This window comes from Triticum urartu, chromosome 2 (genome assembly GCF_003073215.2).
Source record: "Triticum urartu cultivar G1812 chromosome 2, Tu2.1, whole genome shotgun sequence".
Lineage (NCBI taxonomy): Eukaryota > Viridiplantae > Streptophyta > Magnoliopsida > Poales > Poaceae > Triticum > Triticum urartu.
Window position 1 is genome coordinate 114,404,255 of NC_053023.1, and position 12,687 is coordinate 114,416,941.

Consider the following 12,687-nt stretch of genomic DNA (forward strand, 5'->3'; position numbering starts at 1 on the left):
TTTGGCTTCATCCTTCCTTTGCTTCGATCACGAACTTGCACTTCCTTAAGTACCTCTTGTAAAATATTTTTTTGAAAGTGGCCAGCGTAGCTGGTTTTCATTTCATTTAGCAGGGAGAGATTACAGAAATTGATCAAGTGGTCATGGAAAAGAGAGGCAATACATCTTACATCAGGCCCCAAAGAATCAGGCCATCTGGAAAAACTAAGCTAAAAACGACGCACATGGAGATATCTCACGTCACTTCCCCAAAGGGCTGCTGGATGCATCGTGCGCCGGCGAGTCGCCATTGCTCCATGTCGCTCTGGCATGCTTTGATGATGTGCCTAGCGTCAGCTTGCTTGCCCCTGAAAGTGCATGCATTCCTTTCCAGCCAGATGTGCCAGGAAATGAGGGCGATCATTGTCTTCGTGCCCTTCCTGTGTTCTGGGGTAGCGGAAACCACAATCATCTGAACTTTGTCCGTTGTCGTTGCAGCTCTGCTCCACACTTGCTGGTTTAAAGAGCTGCACCCTGTCCAGGAGGCCGCGGTGTTCCAGGCTTGCATTGCCACTGGACATTCCCAGATCAGGTGCAGCGAGGTCTCCAGGTTGCGTAGACACATGGGGCAGAAAAAACCATTCGTCCATCCTCTCCTCTGAAGGCGATCGTTGCACCAGAGTCTGTCGAGGTGCAAAAGCTAGAGGAACATCTTCACTTTCCCCGGATCCCAAATCTTCTAAATGATAGTTTTGAAACTGCATGTCTGATTGCCTTCAAATTGTGCGTTGTACGCTGAGCTTGCCGAGTAGTTGCCCGAGCTGTTGAACCTCCATTTGATCATGTCCGGGGCCTCTGGTTCCAGAGTGATTTGAGCTTGCCTGGTCTCTCTTGCCAGCTGCACCACTTGCTGCGCAATGTCGTTGTAGTCGCCATTGCGAAGATCGAGGATCCACCGATCATCAGTCAAGGCCTCCTTTACACTTCTGTTCTTGCGGATGGCTCGAGCGAACAGGTCGGGGTATGCCAAGCATAATTGCCTCCCTCCCAGCCAGGAGCACGACCAGAAGGATGCAGTAGCACCATTCCCGATGGTCACCACCGTAGAGGCCGCGAAAAGAGCCCGATCAGCAGCGTCGCATGACGTCCCGGTGCCAACCCAGGGCCTGGTTGGCTGCCTCCAGGAGAGCCATAGCCAGCGCATCCGTAGAGCCCGGGCGAAACGGCTGAGGTCAGGGATGCCCAGTCCGCCCAGTTGCTCCGGCTTGGTCATTGATGCCCAGCGAACCTTGCATGTGCCGCCCGAGATTTCTTTGTCTCCCGCCCAGAGGAAGCGCCGTCTTGACTTGTCGATCTCCTTTATGAACTTCTTTGGTATTCGCAGCGCCGTGAACGTGAAGGTTGGCATGGCAGATAGCACGCAGCGTACGAGAACGCGGTGGCCTGCCAGCGGCAAGAGCTTCCCTTTCCAGCCCGCGAGCCTCGCTCTAATTCTATCAAGGATGGCCTGAAGATGGACTAGCTTGATGCGCCCTATCATTACAGGAAGCCCTAGGTATCTAAAAGGGAACGCCGCCGTTGCGCCAGCGAAGTTTTGCAGAACATCCTGAACGTCTATGTCGTCGCATCTAACGGGGATCACAGAGGATTTTGACAGGTTAACGCGCAGCCCTGTCGCATCGCCGAACAGTTGCAGTAGTTCTGGAAGGTTATCTATTTCTACGCGATCGGGGTTTATGAAAATGATGGCATCGTCGGTGTACAGACTTGTGCGCATCCGCGCCGCCGCGCCTGGGATGGTGCTTAGCGCGCCTGCTCTGGTAGCAGCCTCCAGCATCCGGTGAAGGGAGTCGATGCAGAGAATGAAGAGCAGTGGCGAGAGAGGGTCGCCCTGTCGTAGCCCTCGCATGTGCAGAAAACTTTTGCCCGGGACGCCGTTTAGTAGGCAGGCCGAAGAGGAAGTTGACAGAAGGAGCGCTACCCAATCTATCCATCGATGCGAGAAACCTAGTTTCTGAAGAAGTTCGATCATATACTCCCAAGATACACTATCAAAAGCCTTGGCGATGTCAAGCCTCTTGTAAAATATGAGCAACACCAAATCCTTCTAAAGCCCAAACTTCCATTTCTATCGACATTTTGGGCTATTTTCGGACACATACTTTGAGAAATGGTTTATGAATGTTTGTTACCGAGGTTCGCCTTGTTCATTCGGACTCGAGCACAGAACAAACAGGGAGCCCCTATGCATCAGGCACCTGAAATTTATTTAAGTTTCAGTCACTTTGTTTCTAAACCCTTAGATTAACATCTAACGAATCGTGCAGCCAGAGAGGCAGAGACCCATGCTACACAGGCCTGCACGGAAGCCACCTCATGTAGCTGACTAAGGGCATGTTCTGATCTCCTCCAACTCCACAAAACTTCACAAATCCAGCTTCCCTAGCCAGCTTCTCGCTTCATCTGGCGATTCCCGAGCGTTCGGCTTCGTGTGCAGCTTCTCCCATCGCTGCTGCCCAGCTGGGAGGTTGTGGGCCTATTGGGCGCCAGTTTGGGCCGGTTGAAGGCAGCCCAGTATGGGCTAGACATCGAGGGAAGCCGCCCCTGTACCGATTTGATGGAGAGCGAGAGGAGCGTTATGTTTCGTGCGAGCGTACCGGTTCGCTGGCTTGGACTTAGCGGTGGCACTTCGGTTGTAATACTGGCCAACTCCAGCTTTTTGCATCGGTGGAGCTGGGCCGACGCTCCTCCAGGATTTTGCACTGCCATTGGGCTTAACTTCGAGAAGCCAGCTTCTCGTAGCAAAACTGTTCGGAAAAAATTCATCTTTGAAGTTTGTGAAGTGTGGAGTTGGAGGACTTCAGAACAGGCCCTAAAACTTGGCTCCCGGTGATGCATCCATGTAGATGGGCCCTCTTGTTTCTCCGCCATGTTTCTCCAATAAAAAACCGCCATGCATCCATATTGATGCTTTGCTACTCCCCATGATGTTACAACATGTTTAAGGTTAAGCTAATCTTGTCTTGGAATTCATGTGCTGCTTTAATTTGTTTAGAAATAATTAACAAACTTGGTAGTAATTACGCATATTGACATATGGTCTGTACAAAGCTCAATATCCTTTAGTTCTATATATACAAGATAAATAGCATAGTCTTGTTTTCTCAACAATAAAATAATATGTATTATAGTTACGACAAGAAATCACCTGAAAAATATGTGTGCACAAATACAACAGAAAATCCGACAAGAAAAATATCAACTAAGCAACAAACAACAAAAATCGGAGACAAAAACATTCGCACCGGCAAGAAAACTAGAACAAGAAAATATTGTTCCAAAACATAATGAATTAAAAAGCATTAACCTAAAAGAAGAAAGCAAATGAAGAAATAAAAGTAACTAGATAAATTACAAAAAATATCATTTTAATTGCTTAACACAAAATGAAATAGTGTCACACCACTGCAACATCAAAACACTACTGCATACACCCATATAGAAGAACGCCTGACAATCATAAAATCGACTAGGACAAAACAATTAGAGTCAGAAACATTAGTGTCGGTGTTAAAACTGGCAGATCCCGGGGTAGGGGGTCCCGGGCTGTGGATCTAACTCTAAGGTTAGGTGAATGATTTTGTGAAACAAAAAACATGCAAAAACAAAAACTGGCACCAGGCACTGGATCAATAAGTTCGCCCATTAAAATAATATAAAAGTGCACCAAACCATATAAAACTCATGTAAATATATCATGAATACTTCATAAAGTATATATACGTTGGAGACGTATCATCCTTTCAGCAATTTCATCTCTGTCTTCAGACATGCAGCTTCTCTAGGACAAAAGGCCTTGCATAGCAGGGGATGCACTAGTCGGATTGAGACAAAAACAGAATTACACATTAAAAAAAACTTGAGACATGTTTAGTTAAGAAGGAAATATGTGCACAAAATACCATATAATATTTGTAGTCCTCTTTAAGCATTAGCGAGAAGTACCTATCGTCCTCTAGATGAGGATCATCATACATACCCCTGTTTTCGGAACAGTAGGGGCACTCGAGGATCCCATCGAGCTCATCCTCATTCATTTACTGTGTTCATAGATGGAAGATTAAAAATGAACAGAAAAATCATAATGGTAATATGTGCGACCACACATTACCAACACTGCGTTTGCCACCTCGGCGAGGTCGGGCCATTGTATCTTGCCAATGTTGGGTTTTGAATCAGGGGCGTCCACTTTCTATAAATTGAAGACAATATGAATCACAAACTAATGGAGTCAGCTCATATGTAACCAAATTAAACATGCATATAGCAATCTTTATAGAAACATAAAAATTATGTTCAGAAGCAACTATATAACAAGATATATCAATCGATGTGTTGTATGAAAAATATCGGCATGACCTTTGCTAGTAATTTGACATCTTGAGTGCCAGAAATTTGGTGAAACGGAACTTAATCAACGTTTCCCAAAACATTGGCACTCCTTTTGAACACCTGCATCATGAATAACTAATACAAATTTTTAGTTTTACATGTACACTTTCTAATAACTAGTAATAAGTTTTTCCACTATGAATAATATGCTACGCCCAAAAAATGTACATCTTCAATTTACATTTACAATAAGGCCTTGTTCGGTAGAAAGGGTCCTAAAACATAGGGAAGTCTGAAAAATGTACATATTCAATTTAGATCTACAAAGGGAACAAAGGATGACTAGAGAAATCCACATGATCTAGAAAACAAAGGGAAGACTGAGGGCTCATTCGGTTTGAAGGAAATCAAAACGTAGGAATTAGGAGTAGTATAGGAATTTGATAGGATGGCACTTGCCATCCTAAGGATTTGACTTGCCTCATTCCTACGCGCAAAATGAGATTTGAGTGGATGTGTAGTTTCCTCCAAAAACACAGGAAATGAGTAGTATTCTTATGAAATTCCTGTATGCATTTTCTACAAACCGAATGCATATATAGGAAAATTTCCGCCGAAATCCTTGTTCCTATGTTTTTCCTACAAAAATTCTTCAAACCGAATGAGGCCTGAAAAAATGTGTTCAGATGACATTGCTGAAAACAAAGGGAACATTAGTGCAATAGTTTATTCGGCAAAGCCTAACGCATCTGACGCGAGGGATAGACTGTTGCATAGTTTAGGCCTCTTTTGGTTCATAGGATAGGATTATCATAGGAATAGAAATCTTGTAGGAAATGAGATGACATGTATCTCAAATCCTATGAGTAGGAATAGGAAACAAGATGTCATTTGGTTGACACCAAAGGAATTTTTCCATTGAGTCTAGGCTCTTTTTTATTTTCTTATGAAATGTGGAGGATAGGAACCAATCCTATGTAATAATAGGAATCCATTCCTATGAACCAAAGGGCTCTAAAGGAAAAAATCCTATAAGAATCCTATCCTCTAGAATTCCTATGAAATTCCTCTAAACCAAAGGAGGCTATTCGACAATGCACTGACGCAGCCTATTTCTCCAACCGCTAGTGCAAGTAATAGTATTTTTTTGGATGCCTCGGGCATCTGCATCAATCATGAACTTCGGGTGGATTTTTACTTTCCTGTGGAATCAACGTTAGAGGACAAAAATTCCTTTGGTTCCCCATTTTTGTTTACCCTATCCCGAACACCACCTAGGAATTTTTCCCATAGGAATCGGTTCCTTTGGAGTTTCATGTGAAAATCCTTTGTACCGAACAAGCCCTAAACTATATCTACGGCCAAAAAGTCTACATCTAGTACTAACTTTTTCTAATACAAGAACAACAACAATGTAAGGCCTCCTTTAATTCATAGGATAGAAATATCATAGAAATAGGAACTTCATAGGAAGTGAGATGACATGCATCTCAATTTCTATAAAGAAAGAGATGTCATTTGATGCATATGATAGGGATTTTTTATTTAGTCTAGCCTAATATATTTTTTCCTTCAAAATGTGAAGGATTGGACCCTATCCAACATAGGAATAGGAATTCATTCCTACAAATCAAAGGGCTCCGTAGAATTTTTTTTCCTCTGAAAATCATATCCTATAAAATTCCTACAAGATTCCTACAAACTAAAGGAGGCCTAAGTATACAATAAAACTGAAAGACGTGGTTTACCGGGGCGGGCGAAGAAGACGGGGAGGCTGAGGACAACGACAACAGATGTTGAGGACGTCGGGGATGTGGCAGACGTTGGAGTCGGTGGAAGGCGAGGGCGACATTGACGGCGGGGACGTTTGAGGCGGCCGACGGCGAAGGGGAGGACAAGGACGAGGGGGCGGTCCTGACCTGGTAGTTGCCGAAGGCCGAGCACGATGGTGGCGATGTCTAAGGCCGCCACGATGATGGTGACACAGATGTGAACGTCTGCACGCGCGTGGGGCTCAGAAACCCTAAACCATATGGTCTATGAGCAGTGACGGGCAAGACAACGCACCCGCCGCAGCTAAGTCCAGGTGGCGGACTTTGAAATTTACCCATCACTGCTAGTTTGTAATTTTCTAGCACCTTCGGCGCGAGCTGCCGAAAGACATGTGTGGCGGGCAGTGTTTCCTGCCTGCCATAGCTATGTGATGGAGCAGTGATGGGCGGCTGGGGGCGCCCACCACCAAAGGTTTTCACCAAGCGGGGATCTTGGAGACAATTCACCTGTGGCGGGTACGGCTAACTGCCCACCACTATAGTGGCAGGAGCAGTGGTAGGGCCATCTTATTACCCGCTAGTGCTACTTCTCCAACGTAGCAGTGGCGGGTGTTATACTATGCCCGCCACTCATTTGAGTTCACCTATAAGACCTTTCCGAGTAGTGCAACTATAAAAATCTTTGGCATAAGAAGATTAGATTTCATTGTCATTAAACTCACATTGGTAGCGAAGGTGTTTTTTAGAGCAACAAGTAAAAGAATATTTTTCGCATAGATTCCAAGCATAACATAGCAAACAATTTATTTGATCCCATAAGAGTATCCCTTTTTGAGACAAATGGTGATGCACAAAATAAGCATGCTCATCTAATTATTTTATCTTAACTAAGCTAGTTGGTTTTCAGCACGAACACAAATGGATCGAAGATGATCCAAGTACAAAACTTTAAGTGGATCCATATGTCTTTACTTTTCCTTTTTATTTCTACTCTTGTGTGATGAAAATAAGGATAACATAACTAGGCAAATAAAAAGTAGAACAAGTAAATGCTAATGTGTATGTAGGAACCTATATGTATTTGATGATGTCTCCCCGGCAACGGTGCCAGAAATTCTTTCTGCTACTTGCGAGCTGCGTTGGGATTTTCTCCGAAGAGGAAGGGTGAAGCAATATAATAGCTTATAAGTATTTCCCTCAGTGAGAACCAAGGTTATTGAACCAATAGGAGAACAACTCAAATCCTAGTGAACAACACTTGCACACAGAAAAGCAAATATTTGCACCCAACGCGTGTAAGAAGGTTGTCAATCCCGTTGAACCCGTTATTTGCAAGGATTAAATCTCGTAGTGGTAGATAGATAAATTGAAAAGTAAAATAAAAGTAAATAAATTGCAGCAAGGTATTTTTGGTTTTTGTAATATGATAAAAGTAGACCCGGGGCCCATATTTTTTACTAGAGGCTTCTCTCTCATAAAGATAGCATACGGTGGATAAACGAATTACTGTTGGGCAATTGATGGAAAAGCGCATAGTTATGATGTTATTCATGTAATGATCATGTATATAGGCATTATGTCTGTGACAAATAGACCGAAATAATTCTGCATCTATTACTTACTTTTACTCCACTTCGAGAGCGCTTCTATTCTTGCTTCTCTACGTATTAAGTTCATAACAGACAGAGTAATGCATGAAGTATGATGACATAATGTAGACAGAATAAAACCAAGCAATATGATCAAATTGCGTTGTTTTACCCTTAATGGCAATAATACAAATATGTGCCTCACTACCCCTTCTATCACGAAATGAGGACACCACAAGATTGAACCCATTATACAACATCTCTCTCGCTGAAGATAAATCAATCTAGCTGTCCAAACCAAACGGATAGATCGGAGAGAAATACAAAGCTAAAACAATCATGCATAATAAAGTTCAGCAACTCAATTAATTTCAATGAATAATCTGATCATAAATCCATAATTTATCGTATCCCAACACTCCGCAAAAGAAGATTACATCGGATATAACTCCATGGAGATCATGGAGAACATTGTATTGCAAGATCGGAGAGAGAGAAGAAGCCGTGTGAGCTCATGGCTCTCCCGTAGATCTTCTGGCCTCCCCCCGAAGGATCTAGGGTCCCTTGTGGTCTAGATAAAATCACTGTAAAGATTCATCGTGTTTGGACTTTGTTTGGTATTGATTTTTTGAAAAGCCAAAAATAAGCAAAAAAGCAGCAATTGGCACTGGGCATGGAGTTAATAGGCTAGTCCCCAAAAATGATGTAAAATTACATATAAGCATCTAAGATTGATAATATAATAGCATGAGACAATCAATAATTATAGATACGTTGGAGACATATCATGCCTCTAGTTTTTGAATAACTTGGTGCATGCTATGATGTAACAAGTGCTTGCCTATTTGGGGCTAAATTGAGGTAAGACTAGATAATACTTTAGTACATGTGATTTGAGTCCATAATAATAATGCGTATTGCACGGCATCGCCCTCTTTGGCTTCCTCCATGTGGGATCTGGAGAACCTCCAGTGGCTTAATTCCGCAAACATTGTGCGTCCTCCTACCATTCCAGAAACCTACAAAGGAGGGGGCAGAATAAACCATACCAACAGTCTCCACCAAAGTACTAGTAGGACCGATAATATTATCAGTGCGCCCCAACACTACTCACCACAATCTAGACCTGCTTCTTCCCCGCATATATACTTCACCCATTAGTCAAAGAAAAGTTATACTTCGTCCGCCCGTAATTAGTTGATGCTCAAACTGATGTATTTAGCACTGAAATACGTCTAGATACATGTATTTGAGCGTCAACTAATTCTGGACAGAGTGTGTATGTAAGTAAAAAAGGAATAGCCAGTTCTCTGTATTGTGGAAAACTCACCTTTTCCCGTGGGGGTGGCCAGCCCACCCTTGCCTACATTGAAGAAGGGTTATGACTCCAACCTGTAGCTGCACATTACTGTAGATCTGCATTCGCTTTCATACCCAAGAAGAAGAGGTACATCTGCCAAATCCTCCAAACAGTCGGTACAGTAGGGAGCTCACATGTTTGGCAAACACTCGACGGTTCTATGTGCAAGAAGTGGCGGAGCTTCAGGGGGGAGGGGGCCAATGCCCCCCTACTCTAGGAAAACTCTTGAGTGTAGCCTAATTATTAGGCTTGAATATCAAAGATTTCTCAGAGTTCATGCATAACTTATCTCCCCCTCCTCCGTCAACAATCTTCATCAAGATCTACAACTATGTGCAAGAATCTCCAGTTAACTTTTTATGCCTCGTGAGGGGAATCTGCTGCCATCTTCGCCAAATATATGATCAATCCATTGACAGCCTTGTTGAATACATTGCTGCATTGGGCGGGCACCTGAGAACCATTGACCTTAATGTCAGCTTCGTTCCAGGTCGAGTGAGATAGAATGTCCTGGTCAATGAATGCTAGGGTACAACGTTCGTAGTACATGTACACCCTCTTCCTTGATGGACATACGACCCATGCATCGTGGAAGGCTTCATTGAGACATACCTTGCATATAGATGCATCTATATGATGACGACAACGCCCCAGGCCATATACCCAGCTCCCCCAGGAACCGAGAAACTTTCCTTCAAACAGGCCTGGGGAGGAGGACACCGCGTTGGGCAGCCCTGCAGATAGCTCCTCCAAGCTCTTCTGGTACCTATTGTGCACTGTGTAATTCCCATCACATTCACGAGACTCCGGTGAGAACAACAAAAGCAAGTGCAACCACTACTGGTATCTTCATGCCCGCGACAGTAAAGAAAATGTCAGTTAATTTGTAATTTCATCCAAAACGATTGTAGCTACGCATGTTGGGGAGCGTAGTAATTTCAAAAAATTTCCTACGCACACGCAAGATCATGGTGATGTATAGCAACGAGGGGAGAGTGTGATCTACGTACCCTTGTAGATCGACAACGGAAGCGTTTGGTTGATGTAGTCGTACGTCTTCACGGCCCGACCGATCAAGCACCGAAACTACGGCACCTCCGAGTTTTAGCACACGTTCAGATCGATGATGATCCCCGGACTCCGATCCAGCAAAGTGTCGGGGAAGAGTTCCGTCAGCACGACGGCGTGGTGACGATCTTGATGTACTACTGTCGCAGGGCTTCGCCTAAGCACCGCTACAATATTATCGAGGACTATGGTGGCAGGGGGCGCCGCACACGGCTAAGAATAAGATCACGTGGATCAACTTGTGTGTCTATGGGGTGCCCCCTGCCCCCGTATATAAAGGATCAAGGGGGGGGGGTGCGGCCGGCCTAGGAGAGGCACGCCAGGAGGAGTCCTACTCCCTCTGGGAGTAGGATCCCCCCCAATCCTAGTTGGAATAGGATTCGCGGAGGGGGGAAAAGAGAGAGGGGGGCCGGCCCCCTCTCCTTGTCCTATTTGGACCAAGGGAGGGGAGGGGCGCGCGGCCCATCTTGGGCTGCCCCTTCTCTTTTCCACTAAGGCCCACTAAGGCCCCATATAGCTCCCGGGGGGTTCCGGTAACCTCCCGGTACTCCAGTAAAATCCCGATTTCACCCGGAACACTTCCGATATCCAAACATAGGCTTCCAATATATCAATCTTTATGTCTCGACCATTTCAAGACTCCTCGTCATGTCCGTGATCACATCCGGGACTCCGAACAACCTTCGGTACATCAAAACGTATAAACTCATAATATAACTGTCATCGAAACCTTAAGCGTGCGGACCCTACGGGTTCGAGAACAATGTAGACATGACCGAGACACGTCTCCGGTCAATAACCAATAGCAGGACCTGGATGCCCATATTGGCTCCTACATATTCTACGAAGATCTTTATCGGTTAGACCGCATAACAACATACGTTGTTCCCTTTGTCACCGGTATGTTACTTGCCCGAGATTCGATCGTCGGTATCCAATACCTAGTTCAATCTCGTTACCGGCAAGTCTCTTTACTCGTTCCGTAATACATCATCTCGCAACTAACTCATTAGTTGCATTGCTTGCAAGGCTTAAGTGATGTGTAATACCGAGAGGGCCCAGAGATACCTCTCCGACGATCGGAGTGACAAATCCTAATCTTGAAATACGTCAACCCAACATGTACCTCTGGAGACACCTGTAGAGCTCCTTTATAATCACCCAGTTACGTTGTGACGTTTGGTAGCACACAAAGTGTTCCTCCGGCACACGGGAGTTACATAATTCATAGTCATAGGAACATGTATAAGTCATGAAGAAAGCAATAGCAACATACTAAACGATCGGGTGCTAAGCTAATGGAATGGGTCATGTCAATCAGATCATTCAACTAATGATGTAATCCCGTTAATCAAATGACAACTCTTTGTCCATGGTTAGGAAACATAACCATCTTTGATTAACGAGCTAGTCAAGTAGAGGCATACTAGTGATACTCTGTTTGTCTATGTATTCACACATGTATTATGTTTCCGGTTAATACAATTCTAGCATGAATAATAAACCTTTATCATGATATAAGGAAATAAATAATAACTTTATTATTGCCTATAGGGCATATTTCCTTCAGTCTCCCACTTGCACTAGAGTCAATAATCTAGATTACACAGTAATGATTCTAACACCCATGGAGCTTTGGTGTTGATCATGTTTTGCTCGTGGAAGAGGCTTAGTCAACGGGTCTGCTACATTCAGCTCCGTATGTATCTTGCAAATCTCTATGTCTCCCACCTGGACTAGATCCCGGATGGAATTGAAGCGTCTCTTGATGTGTTTGGTCCTCTTGTGAAATCTGGATTCCTTTGCCAAGGCAATTGCACCAGTATTGTCACAAAAGATTTTCATTGGACCCGATGCACTAGGTATGACACCTAGATCGGATATGAACTCCTTCATCCAGACTCCTTCGTTTGCTGCTTCCGAAGTAGCTATGTACTCCGCTTCACATGTAGATCCCGCCACGACGCTTTGTTTAGAACTGCACCAACTGACAGCTCCACCGTTTAATGTAAACATGTATCCGGTTTGCGATTTAGAATCGTCCGGATTGGTGTCGAAGCTTGCATCAACGTAACCGTTTACGATGAGCTCTTTGTCACCTCCATATACGAGAAACATATCCTTAGTCCTTTTCAGGTATTTCAGGATGTTCTTGACCGCTGTCCAGTGGTCCACTCCTGGATTACTTTGGTACCTCCCTGCTAAACTTATAGCAAGGCACACATCAGGTCTGGTACACATCATTGCATACATGATAGAGCCTATGGCTGAAGCATAGGGAACATCTTTCATTTTCTCTCTATCTTCTGCAGTGGTCGGGCATTGAGTCTGACTCAACTTTACACCTTGTAACACAGGCAAGAACCCTTCCTTTGCTTGATGCATTTTGAACTTCTTCAAAATTTTGTCAAGGTATGTGCTTTGTGAAAGTCCAATTAAGCGTCTTGATCTATCTCTATAGATTTTTATGCCTAATATGTAAGCAGCTTCACCGAGGTCTTTCATTGAAAAACTCTTATTCAAGTAT